This window comes from Ambystoma mexicanum, chromosome 9 (genome assembly GCF_040938575.1).
Source record: "Ambystoma mexicanum isolate Mex_15411 chromosome 9, UKY_AmexF1_1, whole genome shotgun sequence".
Taxonomy (NCBI): Eukaryota; Metazoa; Chordata; class Amphibia; order Caudata; family Ambystomatidae; genus Ambystoma; species Ambystoma mexicanum.
This window is the reverse complement of record NC_090931.1, coordinates 281,973,164-281,999,814: the sequence shown is the minus strand read 5'-3', so window position 1 is coordinate 281,999,814 and position 26,651 is coordinate 281,973,164.

The window sequence follows — 26,651 nt, the reverse complement described above, 5'->3', positions numbered from 1 at the left end:
TTGAATGTGGGGGGACCCTGGTTCCAACACTTTGCACTTGAGCACTGAATAACAGAGCACCTCCTTGGCCCACACATCCCCCGATGCCTGCAGTATTGGATGTGCTGCCAGGTTACTGAGTCAGGGTGATGGTACCCTCTGGCAGCCTGCTGATAACCCCACTTCTGTCATACACTCCATGAGGCTGAACCTCTGCCACCTGCTCCCACCATATACTCTGGGCAATGTGTGACTCCCTTTTGGGGTACACAAACAGACATCGGCTATACATCTTTTGCTGTTTGTAGCACAGAGAAGGGGCACAAGGCCAGAAGAGTCTTGTCCAAATTTATCAGAATTTGGACACCTCGGTTTGTGGGCAACACACTGGAGAGCCCACCCGACACTAAGTGCTGCCTAGACTATGAGCCGGAGAAGATACTTGCCACAATAGGTTAATCTCCTGAAAGGGCTCTGGGGGATATTGCAGCCTGACTCATTGTATTTGGAATCTGTCAGTGTTATCGGATTGTCAGTGTGTTGATTGTGCACTGTGGCTAACTTACTCAGTCCCACTCGGCCCCTCAGTGAGAAAATGGATAGCAGTGACAAAGCAGATCCAAATTCTCTCCAGACCATAGAAGTAGAAATAAGAACGAGGGATCAGAGGCTGGCTGAATCAAGCAAATACGCAGCACTTCATGCAAGAAATCTCTCCCCACCTGCATGAACCCTGGGTCCCTTCCTGCACACCCCCCCTCACTGCTTGCCTCCTCCCTGTCCTGCCCCCTCCCAACTGCACTCATCGTCACTGCACTTGCACAATCCAAATGTCACAAGACCTAGTAGGTCTGTCACTTCCTGTATTACTTGTGTATAGGCACCATACAAATGTTCAATTAGTATGTCATTTTTTGTGAATATGTTATTGCCTTTTCTTCTTTTTCTAAATAAAGTTTCAAAAAAAAAATGTTCAATTGATAAAAGAAAGAAATACATAAATTACAAATCCCTGTTACCTGTCAGGATCTAGTTTTTAGGTCAGAACTCCTCCTGGATACCCTCCCATTGACCGCCTATCATTTATAACACAAAGACAAAATCCACCTAACAGTTAGAGAACCCCAAGCATACATCCAACCTGGGGCTCTAAGATCTATTATTCTAGAAGTCGGATTTCCCTCAGGCCTTGTATCTCCTTTTTATCTTGATGTCGGTAGGAAGAGGGACACAAGTCCCGTCAGAGCAATTCAAATTGAGGTTCACTCATATACCACAGAGGACGAGAATTATTTTCTGGGACTGACTCTGACGGGGGTTGAAACGATACCTTACCCTCTACCGATACAATAGCATCTTTAGAGGAAGTGCTAGCACAACTAGCCAAACATCAGATTGAAGCCAAGCAAAGTCTGCAAACAAGACTAGAAAAATGAATAGCAGTCCAAGAAAAGGGGAGTTTTACAGCCGTATAGAGAGACGATCTAGTGAAAAAACTTTGAAAGGCTAGCCCACCAATTCAACTGGAGGGAGGAGTTAAACATGTGTTATTTAGGGCCACTTTTGAGAGGAGAGTTACAAACCCTATCCCAACTACTAATCCTCCCAGGAACTGCCTATTTCGCAGAGATTAAAGAACAGCTTTTACAGCGTGGGGTCAAAATAGTAATTTCTATCGACAAAAATGTAGAAATGTAATATTGGGATCAGGAGAAACACCTATTGAATACAGAGAACGGGTCAAAAACACCTTGTCATTATGGTTGGGGAGAAAAACACTACCTGAAGTATTGGAAGCTTTAAGTTTGGAACAGTTTATTAATTATTTTCCTCCCCACCACTAACACTCCAGTGAGCAGTTTTACAAGTAAATAGACCTACCCTCACACTGGCTATTGAAACTGCTCAAAATATTTCTGACGCTAACAGGTACTTTAATTATTTGCATAAGCCAGAAGAAAGGAGAGAGATTAAGGGATCTCCTAGGCCCCCTTTCATCCCCAAAGAGAAAGTTGAATTCTGGTACCGGTTCAGAGATCTGCATAGTGGGGAAAGGACCAGAATATAAAAGAGACCAGAACCCAAACCCAGAGAAGAGGTGAAGCAAGAGGAGGTAAAAATCACAAAAACACTAATACCAACCCACTTTTCATGTAAAGAACTGCGGCATTTAGACCAAAACTGTCCTCAGAATAGAAAAGGGAAACCCGTGGAGATCGGGTGTACTGTGCGGGGAGAATGGGGTTTCCCCAAATGTAATGAAGAAGTAGAGTCCTTTCTTCTGTGGAACCTCTTCTCAGTCCACCTCTGAATCAGCCGTAGTTAACAGCGTCCCAGTACAGGCGCTAGTAGATTCCGGTAGCAAGCACACCATGGTCATGGCTGATCTAAGACCACCGGAAAATGTAAAAGCGGCTACCAGGGTAAACATAATGGGCATGCATGGAGATCAGTAAATCTACCCCAAAGCAGTCGTTCCCATTCAAGTAAAAGGGATAACTACCAACTTTCCTTCAGCCATTATTAACGGATTACGGGAAGAGACCATTATTGGCACTGACTTCCATAATTCTCCATCATTATTACAGGAAACTACTTTGATACTGGTGTGAACAAAATGCATGAAATTCAGGTATGTTCTTTTAATCAGAGTAAGGCAGCATTAATTGATGGAACACACCTGCAGCCCATTAAAGGACCGCAGGTGTATCAAAGGTGGACTACAGATGCACAAAGAACAAGCGGAAGCAGAAGCAGAAGGAGGAGAGAACTCGGGGACTTGGTCAGAGATCATTTTAATATTCAGGATCATGATGGCGAGCGAAAAGCCGAGACGCAGAGACGCCGATAAAGATCCCAGTAGTCCTGCCGGTGGGACTGTGCAGGACGGGAAACCCTTCTAAGGGAAGGTGGGCAGGAGATGCTGCCGCGGGGCAGAGGCATAGCCAAGCACAGAGGCCGATGTGTGCTGAGCGAAGCACCTGGCGAACACGCTTTCCCGCTTGGGGAGAAGCCTCCAAGAGGAGCTGCTGGGTCCTGGTAAGAGTCAGGGACATTGGAACCACCTGGGCGCTCCAAGGGACCATGAATATAGAAGCGGTCCATGAAAATAAGCAAAACTGCATTTATTGAATACCGAACTGAATGAAAATGAGCAAAGCAGCATTTATTGAATACGGAAACAAATGAAACAAGCAAAGCTATATTTATTGAATACTGAACTGAATGAAATAAACAAAACTGCACATATTAAAGAGTGAAGTAAAATCATTGAATACCAAATTGAATGCAAATAACAAGCTTGCAAATATTGAACCATGAACTAAAAGAAAATAGGAAACTAAGTTGAATGGAGGACTCTGACTTCAGAGTTGAAGTCAAGGCTGAGAAAGTGCTTGTTGTAAAGCTTCATTTGAGAAACCACTTGGTTATTGAAGTTGACGCGCTGCATTTGCAAAAGCACTTGGTTATTTGAATGTTGAATTACTCAAAGTGAACTTGAAGTTCCTGGTTGCATGACCTGTAATGGGTGAACCGTGCAATCCAACAACTGCGCCCAGACCAGAGAACTCCTACATGTTGAATAATTAACTGCTGAAAGCGAAAGCAAGGTTCCTGGTTGTGTGAACTGTAATGGGTGGACCGTTTGGCCTAACAACTGCACCAAGACCATAGAACCCCTATATGTTAACAAGAAACCGTGCTATTGTGTCAAAAGGAAAACTACCATTGGTATATATAAGACTTGGGGGAAGGGAACCCTGAGCTGTAAAGAATTGTTTAAAACTCAGTTTAAAGACAAAGCTTCAAGATGCTTCTTTTTGTGACATCTTTTGACATTGGACTTGGTAAAGGGAACCCTGAGACGTGCTGCCCTGGAACTATATTGAATTTGGAGAAGGGAACCCTGAGACGTGCTACCCTAGTACTATATTGAACTTGGAGAAGAGCATCCTGACATTGACAAAGATGTGGAACTTTATTACTTCAACTTCAAAATACGGTAAATGGAACATTGTGGTGAATGTATTGACATTTGGTAAAAAGAAGCTGAAGATTAAGGCCAAGCTAGAAATAGCTCAAAACCTTACTTTTAGAACACTGTTTAGTTTATGGTTGACATCCCTACACATTGTTCTGTCTTGGTTGTGAGGGCAAGTATAGGTTTTGGACACAGACATTTCAGTTGAAATAACTGACACAGACAAGCCGTAGTTTCTTAACGTAAGGGCATCTCACCTTAGCATAGGGCAAGTCAGGCCTTACACAATCTGTTGTCTGTGTCTCCTACCATGATGCCAACCTCACAATACACAAATATAAATGCATTTACATATGTTATATGCTGCTTTTGTCTTGGAGTTCTGGTCTGTCCAGCGTGGCTTGTTGCAACAGGATTCCTAATAACGGCCACAGTAAGAAGGGGCATGTGGGGCACACACTATGGCGTGGGCGGGTAAATTATTAAGCTTGGCTTCCTGACAATGGTAAATTGCTGGCTACATCGAGTGGCTCCACATGCTACTGCCCTCTCAGCAGCTCCTTGGACAGATGGTCCTACAGATAGTTGGCATAGGAACACTTTTACTCACTAAAATGGCCCTTACAAAAACTATGCAATATGCAAATGCTCCCAACAAAAGAAAGAACAGACTCATTGTAGCCTGTCCCCTACTTTGACACACACAGCTAAACAGATATGTTCGGATGAGTGAGTACTAGAAAAGCACTGACACAGGGATGAGTATTCATTTTATCAATTCTTGATCTGTAGAGCACCTTTAATGTAAAAATGAATCTTTTTATTTCAATGAATTACTACGTACAAATAAGTATTGATGACAAATTGATATTTTTTTTAGAGTTCAAATATATTTGTATTGCCTACAAAATACCTCTATTGGCAATGGAAATTATGTTTTTACTCCCATAATAATATTTAACACTCAACTTGGAGTATAATAATCCCACTTCAGAATATTATCTGGAGACTGGTCTGCAAGAATGTGTTTTTAAGAGAATGACCAAGAGCCAGCAAGGTGGGTAGCAGGGTGGGCCTGGGAGCTAGAGAGGGCTCCTGGATGTGGTGACCACTCCCATGCTCTCAATAGCTCCACCACTGTTAGCAAAGAGAAATCTATGCCCAAAGATGTAATCCTAAAATATCAAGTTCCCCGTTGCAACAGTGCTTCTCCCTGCACTCACACACCTTGTGAAGGCAGTCGTGCACCAGGTAAAATGTATTCCATTGACCGTCATCCACGAATGAGCAGTGCCTTGCTTGAGTGCAAGGTGTGGAGCTCCAGGGCCGAACCCCCACTCCCAATGTTGGCACAGAAGAATTTTAAAATGGCCACCACCCTTGATCAAAGCCTGTTCCATAGCTCTGTTCGGAGAGGGGAGGGGCACCATAAGAGATAGGGAAGCAGTGGACAATCACAGCCTCACTAACCTGATTCCAACATTGACAAAGGAGAACACCTGAGTTGGTGATTCAAATTGTCATCAGACATCTACATGCCTAAAAGTGGAAAACAACAGGACCAAAGCCAGCAGCAAGGAGTCCGCCAACAGAACTTCCCCGTCTTGATAATGTGTGGACACTGACGGTCCCAGAACCTACTTAATAGCCTTCTGTAAACCCAATGTTCATCGTAGTCCATTGCCCGAACTGAAGAATCTGACACCTCTGGCACCAGAGCGTCCCCCTGTAGAAAACTAGGACTTATTGCTTACAATTGTCCCAGCAATCTATTATCAGAGCCTCTGGACCCACGTTACTGCTTGCCCATTGATTAGGGGAAGGAGGAGGAGGAAGTTTGGTGGGTAGACTCAGAGTTCCAGCAGGGCCTAGAACAATCCAGAGAAAGAAGCATAATCGCTCTGGGAAGAGATGAGGGCAACGGTTATCTGCCCATGAAGCTCGAGGGGCAACCAGTGGTGTCTCTTTTAGACTCACAGACAGACAGCAGTCTGATCAGATTTCTTTGAAACCAAGTAGCTTATGCCTGATAAATTGGTGCCTGTGACATGTGTTCATGAGTATCAAGAAGTCTACCTCAAGACGGCTAAACTTCTGCACATATACACAGTAATTTGAGATGGAGCTAGTTGTCATGGCAGAACCACCAGTGAAGGCCATTCTATGGGCCAGCCTTCCCCAATTCAGCAAGTGTTTCTGCCACGGTCAGGAAAGGTGCCCGGAACCAGGAAAAAGTGAATGATTCAGAAAGAACGCACACTCAAAGGCGGATTGCTGGATGGAGAATCACAAGGGGTGGTGTCACCATCACTGTCAAGCTCCAGAGAGATGTACCCACAGAAGCCTAGGGGAGCTTTGAGGATAGAAGGAATATGTGATGAGGACATGAGCTGTAGCTTGGGTCTAAGGACCAATGTCAGACATACGTGTCCCGCTCAAGGTGATATTAGCAAAACTGAAGATTGGTGGTGAAAGGTTTTGAACTAATCAAATCCTCTGGCATTGATTTTGGGAAACCCTCCATTTCCATGCTACACCTCACTGACAATGCCCAATGAGGCTACCACATGTCTGGGGTTGCTCATGCACTCGAGCAGAAGGGATGTGACCTACAAGACATAGGAGTACAGATTGAACCACTCCATTTGAGTGGACACAATACCTGGTTTGTTGATAGTGTTTCCCCTTTTGTAATGGCATTGCAAGGTGAAAAACTTGGTCTTCGGGGTTGCCCAGAAAAATGCCAGAGGTTGTGGTTCCGTCAAACCTTTCAGCCATCACTCTTCTATTTTTCCAAAGTCATCTCCAGTTGAATGGGTTACCCAGATAATGGTCCTGAGTTTGCCATTCCTACAGATCCAAGCTTATCCGTACTGGCGGTGACCAATGAGGCTGATGCACGTCTGCGGTTGCTTGTGGTCTCATGCAGAAAGGATGTGACCTAGCAGTTTTGGTTGGACTGTCCCTTTTGGCATGTGACTAAGTCTGATCTTTATATGGTATTTCCCCTTCTGTGATGGCAAAGTAAGCTGAACAAGAGCGGGTTAAAGTGTAACCCAGAGCAACGGCAGATGTTCTGATTCATTCAAAACCTTCCAGCCATCATTTTCCTGTCTTTACTGAGAAATGATGACAACCCCCCTAAAGGTATCCTGGAATTGAGGTTTACGAAACCTAGGGACTTGTTGCTCAAACTTGAAACCTCCCATGAAGGGATCCAAAGACTAAGGGTTACATTACCCAGAAACTCATTGCTTAAACGCATGGGGAAGCCATCTTGATTATTTTGTATGGGGCTTTGCCCAACAGAAATCACACTGTTGATTCCCAGAGTTAGTTATTCTGGGGAAAGGGCCCATGGGTCCGGGGAGTGGCTCCAAGGTGATTTATGTTTGTCCCAATTGAGCAATCATTCATACTAAACCTTTGTTTAACCTATCGCCCTGTCTGTCTGGCATTGATCCCGCTCAACTTTGTGACAGGGGACGCCTTCTAATTAGGCAGGATACCTAACCAGTGGCCACCTGTACATGTAAGCAGGGTGCCTAATGAGTGGGCACCTGTGAATGTAAGCAGGGTACTAAACCAGAGGGAACATGTGAATGTAAGCAGGTTACCTGACCAAAGGCCACCTGTACATTTAAGCAGGGTACTTAACCAGAGGGAACATGTGAATGTAAGCAGGTTACCTGACCAGAGGCCACCTGTACATGTAAGGAGGGTACTTAACCAGAGGGAACATGTGAATAGCAGGGCCCCTAATGAGGGGGCCCTGTGAATGTAAGCAGTTACCTAACCAGAGGGGACCGTGAACAGGTGCCCCGACTACGTGGGTGCTCTGGGGCCCGGGCATGCGCAAGGAGAATGAATACGGGGCTGAGCCCCCTCCAGGCCAGAGAGAAAGCCTAGCATGGATTGGCCTTTTGTTTGCTATACAGAGGTAAGCGATGTGCGATCGCACCCCATTAAACCCGGAAGTGTAAAAGTCATACATCAATAGAAAACCGAAACTTGATAATGCGACAGGTTTTCTTGTCTCTCCCTCCCACACACGGCAGCACAGAGAGACCGGGACACACATCACACAGAGCCACGCGGGATAAAGCACCCACGTGCAAAAGAGAAGAGCGAATATTGTCCCCGAGGTAATCACTTGCAATACATTGGCACACACAAGATTCACAGCGAGCTAACTTGCTGCAAACAGATTAAATGGAATGCAAAGACCAAGAAGCACATTGTGTCTGTCTCTTCTCTGTTGTGTTTGCCTTTACAGCAGCTGCAGCCATTGACACAGCAGACTGCAAGGGAAAGAACATGAAGGAGACGTGTACATAAGTGATGGCAATGTAATGTCAAACCCGGAAGTCCTTCTGGAAATAAAAAGGCAGATTATTTAAACACATTACCCTTTCTGTTAGGCCTCTGCAGACAAAGCGAGCTTCCCCTGAATGCAACAATTGCAATTTAAGAAAGCGGTTGGCATCTCGCATGCACACGAGGAAGTGCATTTTGAAATACTTCGCATGTCAATGAAGACATGTAAGTATACACAGAGTGCGCACGTAAACATTGAGAAATTAAACCCCCTTTCAGTATATGGGCACACAAAACAACATGGATTAGAGGAACCACGTGTTTGCTAGTTACAGGAGGTGCGCTGTTGCCACCGTCATCTGAATAAAAAGATTCAAGTAGAAGTGCGAAAAGGTTCAACCCCTAGGACAGCCAACTACAAATAAAAACACAAAAAACTAAAAACTAGGAGCAAAGCAAAAAGTGGAAATCAAAGTTCATGAATGAGGAAAAGGAGTAATTTGAGCACTTAAGAGAATAACCCCACAAGAAAACATCACTTGTGAATTAGTATTGATAAGAGCAAGTAACGGCAGGCATTTGTCCCCTGACGAAGTTCCTTGTGAATAAACTTTTTTAAAGAGAGTGACAGGAATGATATAAGTGACGTATGCCTGCGAATAATAGCACTGTTAGAAAACGAAATGAGTCCATGTGGCGATTAAGCTCAAGATTCCACCATTTGAATACGATTTCACACATTTACCGCGGTTCATTGGAAACCATTTTAACACTGCACTTAGCACTTGTTCTTGAACAAAATTGTTAGTTTTTGTGAGACAATGTTTATGTATGTTTAGTGAAACTATGTTCAAATGAAGTAGACATGATATTTGGAATACATTTAATAACAAATCAGTGATATTGCGATATGTATATCAGTTTAAAAAAAAACATGAGCCATAGTTGCAAGTAGGCAGCATTGCGCCACCCCAAGGACAGAGACCTGCCAGCAATTGTCGAGTTTGTTTGTTTTTTAAGCCGAGAGGAGGGGCTGCTCTCACAGGCACAGGCCACTGGAAGCTCCTAGTCCTTATGGGTCACGCGTGGTGCATCAGCAGACAGTTCTGCCCCCTCCTCGCCCCCCCTCCCCGCCAGGCACACGCAGATACAACGCCAGCCGGCCTGAGAACTCGAGGATGAGGCAGGTTTTTATTTTTCTTGTCATTTCGGCCCGCTCCTTCCTTCCTCCCCTACTTTCCTTCGCCTTCTCCCCTACTTTCGTTGTCCCCCTGTTTTCCTTTTACTCCCTATATATCACCAACAAAACAAAGCCAGACAGCACTGTACATTCTGGGGAAAAAATATCCTCTTTTCTGAGAAACAGCACACAGGCGGGGAGGCCCCATACTAATGACACATTTGGCCCTACTCCGGCTTCGCCCAAGCGTATATACACAAACGCACACTCATGCTACATGAACATTTCATATGAGGAATCTCAACAGCATACCAGCTGAATAGCAACTTACTATTGGCATCAGTAATGCATTTTGACTTGTAAGATAAACCCCATCACAGTTTTCAAAAGTAGAGATGGGGAACCAAGGCAAGATTTGGGGTGGCATGTGCCAAACTCTGGTTTGAGATTGGAGCCAGTACCTGGCTAGCACACAGGCCGAACTGTGCTTGCTTAGGAAATAACACAATTTTGTTTAAACAAAACCCACGCATCCACCCAATGCTACGAGGCAGTGACGGGGATTGATCTTGGAGGCGCTTACTGCAGAGTTCAGAGAGGATGTGGTAGTGTTTTGGACCGGACCGCTGGTCAGGTACTGTTGTCAGGGAGGGGGGAGGGGCTGGGAACCAAAAGAGCAGGTGAGATCAGACACGCAGCATTCTAAAGTAGGTCATGTCACAGAGGCTTATTATGCCATTAAAAAAATCATTTACTCAAATATAGCAGCAAGAAAAAATAAACGGGGAATAGAGGGCGACCTCTGGGATTTCAGGTGTGAGGCTGTGAGCTGTTGTGGGGGGAAAAGGGTCCGTTTTGGGTGCACTAACGTGCTCTTGAACGTGCTGTCAAGTGTATTTAGCTCTCTGAGCTATTTCACAAGTGCAATATACACTGCGCTTTGTGACTGCTGACTTGACACCCTGACACCACACTGCCATATAAAATCGGAAAGGTTTCGGGCATGGCATGGAAAGTCAAGATTGGGGGTGTGGGGGTGGAAGCTTCAATAATACTTTTTTTGCTTAACCTATTTTTATAGAGGGGTTATATAGTTGGTAAATTGGTTCATTATGATTTACGTACATCTCAAGTAATCTCTTTAAAACTCATGTATCCTGCCTGATATGGGTACCGTTTGGCAAACTGGGGCTGAACAAGTTGTGAAATCCATAAGTAGGTCAATATAAGAGAGGCCAGCCATTATGGCTATTAATCAATGGCACCACCATTGCTGTTGGGTGGACAGGAAAGATTCACCCAATGAATTTGTCATTGGTTCCGGTGCAGCTCGGAATCAGGCTACACACGTCAAATCAAAGGTTGTCGGGGTGGGATTTTCCCCAGAGTGCACTGACCTTTCTGGTCCATCTCCTCCACACAGGCACACTAATAAACATCAGGTCTCATACATGAGCTTGCAGGAAAACGGACACAAAAGTAACATGCGTATAAGCACATACACACATGTATACATGCACACAGATGCGCTCACACACAGTGACAGGGGCACACACATTTTCATACAGACGTGCACAGAAATGAAGGTTCACACATACAGAGGAAACCTACTCATAAGCAAAAAGATACACAGGTGACTATGTAAACAGACATAGTTTTCTCTTGAATTCTGAATGTTTTTTTGGTGGTGGTACTCCTTGCGGCTGAACCTTCTGTTTAGCAAAAATGCTGTTCTCTCGTTCTCCCATACTAGTGGTGTTGCTCCACCTTTTGAGGTCTGCTACAACCTGGATGATTATAGAGGGGTGGATTAGAGGTAGTGATGGCTTACTGGAATGTAACTGGAAGGCTTGCATCTCCTTGTTACTTAACCTTAGCATATGCAGAACATTCTAGCCAATGTTTCCACTGTTCTACACCCCCCTTTCACCAATTGTGTTGACTAAGTGCAAATGTGGTGATATCACTGCCAGTGATGTCACTTCCCTCTATCTGGGCACACCCCGGGAAATTCATAAGTTGGCTCCCCTCCCTGTGAAAGTAACCAGGGTGCCTAACCAGAGAACATCTGTGCACCCAATCAAAGTATCTAACCAGAGGGCACCCGTCCATGTAAGCAGGGTACCTAACCAGGAGGGTTGCAGTGCCTACAAGCAGGAGCATTTAGACCGTTCTACAGAAGCCAAGATGGTGGTCGATGTGAGAGGCAGGAAATTCACCACAGCTGTAATTCTTTCAACAACACAACTTTCACCTCAAAAATCCAACCAATGAGCCCTAGTGAGACAGAAATTATGATGGCAATAGAAAGACTACCACAATAGGGGTGTTTATCTAACTCTAAGATACTTTAGGCAAATATTATGAATTAATATAAGAAATACAAATTCCTGTAATTTGAGTAAATGGTGCATTTTGAGTTGATACGTACGTCATTGCAAAATAAATAGGTCCTGAGCCTTCAATCGCATCATTTGTGCTGATGCCCAGCCACTGAAAAATGTTCATGGCCACGTTTTGAAATAAGGTGACCTGCGCGTATCTCAAAGTAACACAAATAGAAAAGAGAAAACTTTCTGCATTTTATATTTGCATGATTACCATGTGAGAATGTAGAGAAGTAGTATCTAAATAGGCTCTTGCTCAACATAGAGATAATGGCTTTTAAGCCACCCTTATTATTATGTTTTGGTATTGTTAGTATTTCTGTTATGATATCTATTCATAAAAGAAGGAATCCCAATTACCTGAGATATACATGGGATAATATCTCAAAAAAGGAAAATTATATAACTCAGGGTTAAACAATACTACACAAATGCATTATTTGACCCATTCCTACAGCAAATAATGCATAATTAATGATAAGTACCAAACCACCCTTTAGAATAACCTTGCATTGTATTTAATTTCTATTAAAAATGCTAACTATTAACTATCCCTAACTTTGCTTAGGTATATATATATATATAAATATATAAAACAAAGTTGTGTTTCTTTGTGGGTTTGTATGTGGCATTCTTGGGGACATAACTCCTCATGAACGGTGAGGTCTGGTGTCACAAATCTGGCATGGAATATGCCTTATTCCATTGCTGAATGAATGCAACTATTTCTGGCTCGATAGGTCCTCCCGTACCAAAATAATTCATCTTTTTTTGTTTTTTGGCTTTGTTTTTCGGCATTACCTTTTGTGGTGTTACACCACCATCTACAGGTCATTTGTAGAAAGAGCTCATCATCGCTCATCAAAGCCGAAAAATGATCAACACCTGAGTAATTTCTATCGCAATTTTTTTTCAAGGACAGGTACTTCACCCTCATGGCATCAAATGGAATATTGCTACAATTTGAAGATGACATTATCCCACCCAAATCAAAACAAAACATGGAAAGCTGAAACATCATCAACATTCTGAAGAAGGAAGATCTCAAGACTGTGAAGCTGTTACAATTCAACCTGCTTTGAGACAGAACAATGAAAGTTCTGAAGAACCTGAAGCAAGACTAATCAGAGAATTTGTGCTGCTAAAAAACAAAGGAACGAAACTGCGGAAGAAACTGAAACACGACTTGGGTTAAGAGAATTAGTGCTGCTGAAAAACGAAGGAATGAAACTGCTGAAGAAATTCAAACAAGACTTACGGATCTGAGAATTCATGCTGCTAAAAAACAAAACAATGAAACTGCTGAAGAAACTAAAGCGAGACTTACCGATCAGAGATTTAAAAATCTGAGAATTGAAATCCCAGGGGAGGCCGGGCAGTTAAGCTAGTAATCTATAAAGCACACAACTATAAAAACTATTTACCAAAACCAACAATGGAATTCAAAGGCGGAATTAAGATTCATCTATTAAAAAAAAATATTTTCAGAAATTCATCATTTTCACACAAAGAAAACATTTTATATATTCCAACAAAAAATCGATTCAATTTATAAACAATAATAATTCATCCAAAATACAAAATGAACACCATAATATCAATATTTAGATATTCTAAAAGTATGCAATGTAATGTGCTACTCCTATCTATGTACAGTCTAATTAACTGTTCAATCGATTTTCTATAATCATTATTACTATTATTATTATTATTATTATAATGATTTCTTATAACGTGCGATACGCCCATAAGCCTCAGCGTTCTCAAGACATAAACAACAATTAAATGCAAACAACAATAAAACAGGAGAGAAAAACACAGAATAATTAAAACACAACAAGCTAAATATCACATAGATAAGTCTTTATAGCAGCCTTAAAACTGTCTAAGTGAGTGCTGCAATGCAAAGCACACAGCAAAGAATTCTACAGAGCTGGAGATATGTGATCGAACATATAGTTCCAAGTCTGCTGCAATTTCCTAATGCAAACTACTCTCAAAAACCAAGTAAATTCATTAGTGTCTTCATATGAGAGTAGACAGTCAATTCCAAAGGGAAAAGTCCAACTTTTAATTTTCCTATAAGACAAAACATACGCAAACAAATTAAGTATGCCAAGGCATGCCTTTCTCCATCTAGTCCTCATTTAATGTCAAACATAAATGTCAAATTCCTGGGAGCTTGCCAGGGTTTATAGTCATAATATCGAAAAAATAATGTTGAATTACAAAAATGTCGAATTCAAAAATGTCGAATTCAAAAATGTCGAAAACACATACATATAAAAGAAAAAGTCATTAATTCGAAAATAAAATGTCAAAAAAAAATCGAAAAACCAATGTTAAAATAACTATGTAAAATGTCACACATACTAACGTTTTTTATTGGGGGGGGTCCCCCCGAAACCCCCATCCCAAACCCCTACCCCAACCCTCCACTCCTCCCCATCCCCCCCAACACCCCCTATGGATATACCTTTAATTTTTTAAAAAAAGTATTTAATAAAACATTAATTAAATAATTAATTATTTAAAAAAACCCATCCCAAACCCCTACCCCAACCCCCCCTCCTCCCCATCCCCCCCACCCACCATGGATATACCTTTAACCATTTTAAAAAATTATGTTTTATAAAATATAATTAATTAATTATTTATTTAAACATTAATTTGAAAAAAAATCGACATTTTTGTAATTCGACATTTTTATTTTCGACATTTTTTTTTCGACATTTTGACTTTCGAAAATATTGCATTCAATATTATGACTGGACACCGCTTGCCAGGTGTGCAGGGATTTGGAGAAATCCCTGTTTGTTTGCTGTAGCAATGAGCCAACAGGTGCCTGATGAACATGTGGGACATCAACGGCTTGAGATAAACACATCCACCATGAGAAAGTAGAAGTCTGCAAAAAGGAAATGACCAGAAAACAAGCCTTCTCTGCCTACAATCCACAACTATGGAACCTCCTCCCTGTCTGCATCAGACTCGCCCGTATGCTCCTACAATTCAGAAAAGAACTCAAGATCCACTTCTTCAAGGAATCTCCTCAGCACGCAGGCCATCACATCACCCCCACACCACCTGACTTGCTAGATGCCGCCCGCCCTTCTCCTCTCTGCCACCCGGCACTGCCATAACCCTCCTCTGTGCCCCTTTGTATCCTACCTCCCGCTGTATATCTATTCTGTTGTTACCTATGACAAGCGCTCTGTTATGTATCTGTACTATGTACACCTCTGTAAAGTGCTCTGTTGCTTGTAGAAGCTAGGGCCACACTCAATAAATACCATAATAATAATAATAAAATTAAAGTCGTACAGACGCAGAGTTTGCTGAACTTGGCCCTGTGATTGAAGCCACAAAGTGTGGGATACTGTGGCGTTAACACCCGATCCAGCAGGCCGAATCGGGTGTTAAGGTCATTAGCACCCGGCGTTACCAAAGCAGCAGTCGTGGTTCTAAAAAAAAACGTTTTCCCAAGATGGTCACCATGGAACGGGAAGGCAGGGCTCCATACAGAGCCCCTCTTCCCTTTCCATGGTGGCGAACCGGGGAACTCAGGACGGCAGGGAGCCAGTGCCACTGCCGCCAAAAGGTAAGTGGAGGGAGGGGGGTTTTGGGGTATATTTAAAAATCAAAATGGCAGCCCGAGGTGTGGAGGCAGCCTACGGGTTGCGTAGAATGCGGGCTAAGATCTGAGAGTTCAGCCCGCGTTCTGTGGAATCTAATTGGCTGCACCCCACCCAACCTGGGTGCTAATGTATTGTGACACACATATTTGTTTCCTCCTGACCGAATCAGACTCCTCACAGGCCGAGACTGAAAGAAGCAACAGCCCTTTACCCGGCTGGCACCCCTATTTTCCTGTTGTTGAGCCAGCTCCTGGATAGTCAAACGACATGGATCCAGATTCTGTTTTGAGAGATGGCAGCAGAACCATGGACGAAAAGCAAAGGAGAGGCAGGGATCTCGGCCCAAGCGCAAGGTCCAATTGAAGGACATGCCCACTGTGTTTACTGACATGCCCCCAGCCTACTGATGCAGGGTCCATAAGAAGATCCAATTGCTGCTGCCTTGGGTTTGGACTGCGAGCCCCCCATTGCTGGTAAATGTATGTTGGCTTTCAAATTTAATCAACACATTTTCACAGAAATGAATGGGCACACTTCAGTCACGTGAGAGGCACAATGAAAAAGAACTGTCATCGAGGTATATTTGGCAAGCACACAGAGATTCAGACTCCCGCAATTATTGGTGAGGTGCACATCAAATTGTCAGTTTCAAAAATAATGCAAAAACATAGAAGGCGGGTAAGACAATTGTTCAATTGTTTGTAATTTTGCTTATTTTAAGGCAAGCAAGGGCGTTTGCTAAATTAGCATTTTCTCTTAAAGTCAGGCCAAATCCTAATTGAAATTTCTCTTTGATGATACAAAGCAATGGGTGTCTCAGTCATGGCTATGTCTTTTCACCCCGTTTGTTTAACTTGCATTTGTCTGACCTTGAGCAAGCCTTGTACAAGACAGAGAATGTTCCTACAAAGTTGTGTCACCATCATATTAACTGGTTGGTCTATGCTGATGATGTAGCTCTATTTGACATGATTTCATTAGATCTCATGGGTATCCTTGATGCCACTATGGAATTTGCCAGGTGCAATCATTTAGAGATCAATTTCAGTAGGTCCAAGATTATGACGTACGACATCCCACTATGAAAAGGAAAAGGGTATCTTCTTCCTGGGCCACCAGTATGCATATACTGGAGGAGGTCACTGAGTTCCTGTATTCCTAATCAGTACCCAAAAGATAAACTCCTAATAAGGCCTCAGGCGCTACGGCTCTGCTATGGAGATATCGTAGTCGGTGTTCTGGCTACTCTCTAAAACCCTTGTTAGAAGCATATAAACTGAAACCGATTCCAACAAAACTGCATGGAATTGAGAGAAGATTCGATTTGTCTTTGAAGTGGTTAATTCCACTAGAAGGGCAATCCAGATCTGTTCCTATGTAATGGATAATAGTTGAACTGGGTCTAGCTTTTCTTGAAACAACAGCCAGGTTGAGATTGGTAACCCATCTTTTGAAAATTCGGGTGGCTGAACCAAACACCCTCCTATATGCCAAGAAAGGGACACTAATCAGTGGATGAATCCAGGCTTGGGAAGTACGCACCTAGCTGCATGGTGATTTTACATGCAATTAACTACTCCTTGAAGGATGACCCATGTCAATGGGTCCATATGCTAAAAAGAAGGCCTACGAATACGATCAAGAGTGGAGCTATCTTCACCGTCAAACCAAAGTCTTGCCAAAAGAGTAGATGAAAGTTTTTTTTCTTTGGGCCTTCCAACTCAGATTTATTTGGTGAGGTTTCAGGAAAGAGACTTGAGGAGAAAATGTAGATCCAAACATCTAGACACTTGGGACTCTTGGGCTCTCGTGCTTCGTTTAGGGAAGACCAACAACGCTGTGGATGACAAATGATTTGTGATTGTCAAGCTATGTGATTATTCATTGTGAATGGCCTTTGGGGGATGAGTAGTGAAGTCTTTGTTCGATTTGTGTGGGATCCGGATTTCTCGACTGCCGAGGCCTTCTGGCCACATCATTCAGTGATTGTGCAATTAGTGTGTGTCTGGAGTAAGATTGTGCAGCTCTTAACAAGAGGATAGTATGATTTCGAAAATACATTTCATTATTTGGTATGAGCTATATGAGATGATTCTAATTGTGTGGTTTTGTATCAAGGTGTTATGTATTGCATAGATATTGTGAAAGGCGTGATTTAAACTGCACATTAACAATTAAAAACTAATTAATGATGGGTTTTGTGCCAAGAGAACCAAGTGTTGCATTTATAGAGAACCAAAGAGCTCAGTCTACATGATATTTGCCCAGGATCACCAATTACACAATACCTCAATCCCTCCAACTCGCAGTTCTGATTACAGTGTTACTGTGGAGCTCAAGATATCAGCAAAGAAGGTGAGGCTTGCAGGAAGCGACATGGGGTGCTTTACAGCACTCTTAAAAGCACACCCTTGATTCAGGTTCTCTTCAGACTGTGGGTTTCCCCATAGTTATTCATTTATTTAATACATTTCTTGATAGAGCCAAGACCCAGAGGTATCACAGAACTAGTTACATTAAGTGCATGGCACATATCAAGAGAGTGTAAAAGTTAGCATGTGGGTTATATCCCAGCGGTAGATGAAAGACGCACATTTTGTTTAGCCTCACATCAAATATGCAGGTATAAATAGTTAAAAAACGGCATTGGTGTGGGTGCACAGATTGGGAAAGCTTCACCTTGCGGTGCGGGGGCTACATCAAGTATGCAGGTACGGATAGGTAAGCAACATTGTATGGGGGCACAGATTGGGAAAGCCACACCTCATGGTGCATGGGCTACATCAAGTATGCAGGTACGGATAGGTAAGCAACATTGTATGGGGGCACAGATTGGGAAAGCCACACCTCATGGTGCGGGGGCTACATCAAGTATGCAGGTACGGATAGGTAAGCAACATTGTATGGGGGCACAGATTGGGAAAGCCACACCTCATGGTGCATGGGCTACATCAAGTATGCAGGTACGGATAGGTAAGCAACATTGTATGGGGGCACAGATTGGGAAAGCCACACCTCATGGTGCATGGGCTACATCAAGTATGCAGGTACGGATAGGTAAGCAACATTGTATGGGGGCACAGATTGGGAAAGCCACACCTCATGGTGCATGGGCTACATCAAGTATGCAGGTACGGATAGGTAAGCAACATTGTATGGGGGCACAGATTGGGAAAGCCACACCTCATGGTGCGGGGGCTACATCAAGTATGCAGGTACGGATAGGTAAGCAACATTGTATGGGGGCACAGATTGGGAAAGCCACACCTCATGGTGCGGGGGCTACATCAAGTATGCAGGTACGGATAGGTAAGCAACATTGTATGGGGGCACAGATTGGGAAAGCCACACCTCATGGTGCATGGGCTACATCAAGTATGCAGGTACGGATAGGTAAGCAACATTGTATGGGTGCACAGATTGGGAAAGCTTCACCTTGCGGTGCGGGGGCTACATCAAGTATGCAGGTACGGATAGGTAAGCAACATTGTATGGGGGCACAGATTGGGAAAGCCACACCTCATGGTGCATGGGCTACATCAAGTATGCAGGTACGGATAGGTAAGCAACATTGTATGGGGGCACAGATTGGGAAAGCCACACCTCATGGTGCGGGGGCTACATCAAGTATGCAGGTACGGATAGGTAAGCAACATTGTATGGGGGCACAGATTGGGAAAGCCACACCTCATGGTGCATGGGCTACATCAAGTATGCAGGTACGGATAGGTAAGCAACATTGTATGGGGGCACAGATTGGGAAAGCCACACCTCATGGTGCATGGGCTACATCAAGTATGCAGGTACGGATAGGTTTTTTAGTCCATTTACAGTAAGTGCTCCCAGTAAGTTGAGTAGGTCAAAGTAGGTAAGTTGCAAACATAATACAGTTGCAAGTGCAGCACAAGGCTGAATAGGTCAAAGTAGGTAGGTTGCAATTGGGGTACAAAAGCAGGTACAGCGCGAGGCTGAAGGTAGTTTGTAGGTACATACTCCGGTAAAGTCTCACTCAGTGGTGTGGGTGGGGTTACGTCAGATATACAAGATAAAGTATAAAATAGCAATATTACGGTAGTTCGTACGTGCGACCAGCAAGAATGATCATATGACAGTTTAGAGTCAGGTTCGTATGCAGTGTAAAGGGGCGCAGGGGAGGACACCCTTTTCGCCCCAGAGAAGCGGTTGAAGAAAGCGTAGGTGGCAAATAATGGAGGCCGGAGAAGCTTACCTAAGGTTAGTTTGATGACAGCAGGGGGCAGTAACGCCCTGGTGCGGAGCACAGGGGAGTATCTGCCGGCAGCATGGCAGTACAGAGATGTAGAGAGCTCGGGTATGCCGCCTGAAGATGGGGAGGCAGTGGCTTCGCCAGTGATGTGGGATGCGTCTGGATCTTCGAAGCCGCGGCGAGAGAAGGCACTGATAGCAGGCCCCCACCATCTGCCCATTTAGTGATGTGTGTTTGTTTTGGTGTGCCACCCCAAGATTTCCAGTGTGGCCACCCCTATGAACAATGTCTGCCGGTGCCACTGCTGGTAAGGGGCGTGCATGGCGCTGTCAGGAACGTAGTAGGGCCTTCACTCGTGGCCTTCACTACAAGCTGGCAACGGACATATGGAAGTGTGAGTGTCGTGAAAATCTGCAAGCCCCTATGAAGTGGCGGCTCTTGCAGACACAGGAAGGTTAGTCATAGTCACTGTCCATGTCTTAAACCACTTCTACGAAACAGTGCCAACAGGCAATTCCTTTTTTGGCAAGCACTATACAAGTATACGAATTGTCAATGTTATGTCTGCCCTTGCGTTAATTGTTGCGCTCCAAGCACGCATTTACATTTTGAAAATACTCCTGAACTTTGGTTATGAAGAAGTGCGGCGCTCGCTCACACAGAGCGCTTTTTCCTTTGATGCCAACACACATTCCTGCCATCTGGTGACCTGTTGGATGGCTCTTGCGGAACGCACCCATGGCTTCGCTCCAGAGTCCAGGTGGCGCCATTGTTACAGCCAACATCCCAGGAGAGAATGGACACAAAGCCTGAGGGAAACGAGTGCGCGCCTCCCGTCGGCGACCCTCTCAAAGTACAGTCGGGGGACAGTGCTAGAGCAGATAGGCGGCAACTGACCATGCTGGGCACGAAGCACCAGTCGCACAGATGTAAGGCCGACTTACAACATTGTTACTCTGGCTCCTTTATTGGCCTCAGTGCCTCCAGGGACCTAGAATGCAGAGACAAAGGGTTTTCCGGGGGCTAACGTGACCTTCCCCCCTGCCCAATAAGGATGTATATACAAAAGAAGATCCCTTTTTGGGGTGTCTTAAAATAGTCCTCAAGGTACTATTACAGACGGAGTAGACTCAGAGAATCTCAGACACCGGTGTATAGGACATTCCTCCATTTATTTTGGAACAGGTGAATGTTGGGAGAAGGCCTGTGGAACCTATAGAGAAGAAACCACGGAAGAGAAATAGCTTGCTACAAAAGCTAAAGAGCAGGGGACACACCTTAAAAAGGAGAGGCATGCACTTCTCCTACCCTCGATAGGACCTAATTTATTTTATGTATTTATTTATTTATTTATTTATTTATTTGTTTGTTTGTTTATTTATTTATTTAGTGGGCATTTGTATGGTGTCTATACACAAGTGTTTCCAGGCACTACAAAACAAGATGGGGGGGGGGGTGGCAAGGGAATCAGGAACGAAGAACAACAAAATGGTTATATTGGCCTTGTACGGTGCAAGTGCTTGAGAAGGTGGCAAGTGCAGTGGGTAAGGGTACAGAGGGAGAAGTGCAGGAGTGGGCTGGCCCAGTGAAAGGGGAAGGGAAGTGCTGGTCGAGACAAAGTGGCAAGTGCCAGGGGAAAGGGGGAGAAGGAGGATGAGTGCGGTGGGTAGGGAGGAACAAGTTGGGCTATTCCAGGAAAGGTAGCCCGAGGGCAGGTGCTAAGAAAGGATGCAGGTGGGATTGGTGAGGGTTGGTCTGGCCCCTGTATGACTCTGGAGTTGCAACGACAGAGGAAGAGTTAGCACGGGAGGGGGAGAGGGAAAGAAGAAAAGAAAAGTCTTGAGAAGTTTCCGGAACTTTAGAAGATCCAGCTCAAGTCTGAGGGAGGAGGGAGGCTGTTCCAAAGGAAGGAGCCGGCCGAGGAAAGGGATCTACCTTCCACTCTCTGCTTGGAGAAACGTGGGCTCTGGAGACGTTGAGCTTCTGGGGGAAGGTGAGGAAAGGTAGAATGCCCCTGAGGAGTTGGAGCTGGAAGTTGGACTTCTTGGCAAGGTCTGTGATGTGTGGAGAGAAAGAGAGAGAGGAGCCAAAGATGATCCCAAGGTTTTCTGCCTCACAGGTGAGTGAGGGGAGGGGACCCAAGGAGTCTGGCTAAAGAGAGGAGTGGAAACAAGGAGCAGGCATCCCAATGGGTATGATCTCTGTCTTACTGGCTTTAAATGTCCAGAGTCCAGGATTTATTGGGCTAACAAAATCCAAGTCCAGGGCTGTTTTACTGTGGAGGTTTGTTCTCACGGTCACTCAGAGTTACAGGGGGTCTTTTGAGATCCACGCTTAGGACCCCGGGCATTGAATGGCCTACCTGGGCTGATGGATAGTCAACTCCTATGTTGACCCCTATGGCCTTGGGGTGTACATGCCCACAGGCCTGTCTGCCCACACCCCTCGCCTGGATTGATTTTGAGGCTGCAGTTATGTTTATGGCCTCATGCCAAGTCTGGTGGCCACTACATGCTCAGAGGTTCCAGTAGTAAGCCCTCGACAGGCTCCAATTCACGGTCTTTGGCTCACCACGATTGATTTTTTTTCGGCTGCGACGCAGGCCCATGGTTCACAGCGAGTGGACTGTCTCTCAAACTGCTCTCTCTTAGTAGGCATCTTGGTAGCGGTGTAGCTCATTGTCCTGATTCACGGACCATCATGCAAGTATTTGAATTCTAAATCCTAAGGGCCTGATTCACAGAAGCGTTTTATAATGGTGCAAACCCATAGGAAAACACTCTGTGAATCAGGCCCTAAGTCTCCAATGCAGGGTGTTGGGGACATGGAGTCGGCTTGGCGGGCAGGGCTGGGAGAGGAGGAAAGCACTGCCTACCCCATCTACCACACCCATGAGTAACATCATTTAATGGAAGGTTTCCCCCGGCCCCCACAGTCTCCTGAACCCTCTCCCAATGCCAGTCCCATGGGACATCATCACAGCACTCAAAGGACTAAAGCAGCACTCACATGCAATGACTGTGATGGCGGCAATTTCCTCCATGTGGCCATACAGACCATGTGTTAAAATCACAGGCAAACAGCTCAAGCACAGTGTGCTCTCATCCATACAGACCATGTGTTAAAATCACAGGCAAACAGCTCAAGCACAGTGTGCTCTCATCCATACAGACCATGTGTTAAAATCACAGGCAAACAGCTCAAGCACAGTGTGCTCTCATCCATACAGACCATGTGTTAAAATCACAGGCAAACAGCTCAAGCACAGTGTGCTCTCATCCTGGGAACAGAACCATGCCCTTTGACATGGGTTAAAATGACGCTTCCCTTTATCCTCCCGAGGTCATACATTGAATACATTGAGTGGGTAAATAATGGTGACATCAATTATTACAGCACTTAGAAACAGCAATAATCTGGTATGCAGCACTATATAAATAACCAGATCATTGTGCTCATTATTATAATTGTTATTATTATTATTATTACTACTATACAGACTACCTCGAGTTCGATTTGATCCCCCCGCCACCCCTAGAATGTTTTCTAATACTTGGGGGTTCAGGTGGTCCCTCCCTACCAGGCTAGAACACCCGCCAGCTCTTCCCCCACTCTGCACACAACTCCATGAGCTTTTCCAATGCCTCATGCAATGAGGATGTTTCCCGTGAAGGGGCTATAGAATTCAGTGTACAAAAGAGCGAAATGAAGCTGTGCACCACTCACATAAGCAAAGAGCTCTTTCATTTACGGACGTTCCGAACATCCAAACTTCAAATAACAAGAACAGTGCGTCCCCAACCCTGCGTCCCCTGCTAGTTTGGAATGATATAAACATGTACTACTCCTAAAAATGCCACGCGCGCGCGCTCGACCTTCCCTCCGGCTTGCCTGATTATGCCGCGCAGCCCTTGGGATGTGAGTCTTTAACCTCCCTCGTCACGGTTTCCCATTTAATGTTTCCATCTCCTGCGACTCGCAATTTGACTTTGGAGAAAAGCAGAACCTGAGGTTCTTGGCGGGCCCGCCATCTTTGGCTGCCGCATGTCTCCTCAGTGCCATCCCTCAAGGCTGCAGCGGAATAGCTCTGTCGTGGCTCTGGCCTGCTCGACAAAGGGGTGATTTCGTTGAAATCGCTTCCTTGTCGCTGGTCTCAGACTGTGCCGCTTGCTTGCTAACAAGGTCTTAGAACCTCTTAAGTAATGGAAATCGTTTTGCGACTCAGCGAAGGAAAGCAGGCAAGACGCCCGCCGCCTGTGATCCTGTAAGCATGCCTGTCTGGACATTTTAGTTTTTCTACTTCTTTCAGTTACTAATTTCATGCGTTTTGTTGTCTTTATTCCCAATCCTGCTCAGGCAGTCTGACCACGTCTGGGAGTTCTAGTTTTCTCCTAAAAATGTCTTGAGATGGGGTGCTGCCGGGGTTCCCTAAAGTCTTCTGCTAGTTCCAGCAGTCGAGACCATGGGGTAGACATTTGGGTTTCCCTGGAGGAGCCGGGGGCGGGGCGGTGGCGGGAGGGATGGTTATGAGGAGGCTACAAAAAAAGTCCCATTATAAGTATAGGTACGTTCACAAAAATAGCCTTTCCTGGGAGGTGCCTGAGCCCCGCAGCCCCTGCGTACTCCGCGCCCCTGGCCACGACTGATAGAAGTCACAGCCTTTTTTCTATAAAGCCTGAAGCTCTCGCTCATGCAGCAAGGCTTCAAGCTTTATAAAAATAGGTCTTGTTTCCCTTAATTGTGGCACTGACCATCGCCAGGCATCCCTTTAACTAGGAAGGTTGATTGCTGCATCTCCTAGTTAAAGAGATGCCTGGCGAGGGTTGGTGCCACTGCTAGGAGATGCAGCGATCACTCGCAGGCGATTGCTGCATTACATAGTTAAAGGGATGCATGATCAGGATCAGTGCCACCATCAAGGAAGAAGGGTGATGATCCCGGCAACTCTTCATTAAAGGGACAACTGGCGGAGATCAGTACCCTAAACTTTGTTCCTTAATGGTGGCGCCAACCCTTGCCAGGCACTGCTTTACCTAAGAGATGCAGCAGGGATCATGACCCCTGCACCCTGGGTGTGAGGGTGATGATCGCTGCAAAAGGTATGCCTGGTGGGGGCAGAAGCACTTGCCTAAGCCTTTGGCCACCCGTTATAGCATGCCACTTTGACGGAAAGCCTCATATAGAGCATTGGCCTCGATTTTAGGTGTCCTTTAAAGGTGTCCCTAGGAATACAGGATGATTTCGAATTAGATGTTTCATTTAGGGACAAAGACCACAGCACATGGTCAAAGCAAGATAATGGCATTGAAGGATGGTTTGTTGTTCACTGATTAACAGGTTTCTGGGTGTGAACGGTTCTGACACTGGTTTACTGGTGGCACTACTCTGAGCGTAAAATGTCTGCAAAGAGGGAAGGCCAGCCTGGGACTATGCAAGGTTTTATGTACGCCCAGCATGACCGACCCTTCACTACGTTTACAAGCACCATCATCTAATTTCCCCTCTTGGCTAACAAGCCTCATGTTAGCGCAACACATGAAATGAGGGGGCCAGGTTGCAAAACCGTAGAAAATAATGCTTCGGAAAATAAGAGGTAAAGTATTCTGTTTTTAAAGCACTTTCACGGTTTAGTCTCAAAAAAGGATGTGATATGAAGAAGAAGAAAATTCTTCCTCTGTCTACTGCGCCCTCTATGATTGGTGTCCTATGCAGTTTCTACTTTGGCTAATGGGTTGGGATGGCACCCAGGCAAGTTGTAATGGAAAGCGGTTACCATTTTCCGGTCAGTTTTAATCAAAGGCCCTAAACCAATGGAACTGAAGGGCCCACTGGAAAAAATTACCTGCCAGCATTTATAACAAAACCTTCACACTGAAAACAGGCCTTTTAAGGTAGACTGTGGGCTTTCTGCAAGTAACACAAGGAAGGGCCATGTGAAAAAGGCCTACCTGTCATTACAAAAGCAAAAGCAGCCTTTTAATTCATGGTGGTGGAAGAAAATCAAAGGCCCCTTTCACATGAAAAGCAGGATTTGCGAATACTGACACAAAAATGACTTTACATGTATGTTTGCAGTTTGAAAGCAAGACATGAGAACAATATTCCCCTGCTAACATAAAGATGTCAGGGAAAAGACTTAGTGTGAGTTAAACAAGATGTAATGTATATAATGCTTCACATGCAAAATACCAGAAACAAGGGAAAAGAAAAATGTTGTTCCATGGGTCACATGAAGATTTCATGTAGGCCAGAGGCCGACTCTTTTGGCTTGTTGTTGGGCATACTGCGCAACTGGCTTCCTGCACTGAAAGCCTGGCTTACTTACCAGCTGTTTACAACTGCAATAAAGTGTGGCCTGCTAAGAGGTGTTGATAACAAACTTTCCCTAGACTTGGTGTCTCTGAAAGCTCATTTCTGCGCACGGCAAATAGCATGCCCAGTGCATGACTGGAATGTAGGGAGGAGGTGTGAAAACATGGGCTGCAATCAAGGCTGAACTTTGAAAATAATTCAGGAACATAAAAGCTTTCTAGATCAAAATTGTAGTCCCCTTCAGATAAGAGGACAGGATGCCAGATATCTACAGTGGGGGATCTCTGTGTTGGCCGGTGCATCCCAAGTATTTATGACGGCAGCCTATCAACTCCAAACAACAGAATGGCAAATGGCTGGAAGAAAGGAGAGAGAATTTGCATAACATGATGATTTCCTATTTATTGAAAAGCATTGTTATAACTTATACATTTTTCTTAGCAACTATAAGTTGTACTGCCTTCATTTCTGTGTCATTTCTTTGGATAATTTCCAGGCAATTCTATTGAAATAAAATCCATCCACCTGTGATTTAGAGAATGGTAATGGCCAGCTAAAAGGTGTAATATGCAATGGATCAGTGGAAGAGAGGGGTGATCTCTTGTTCTTCAGTATGGTCTTTTTTTATTAA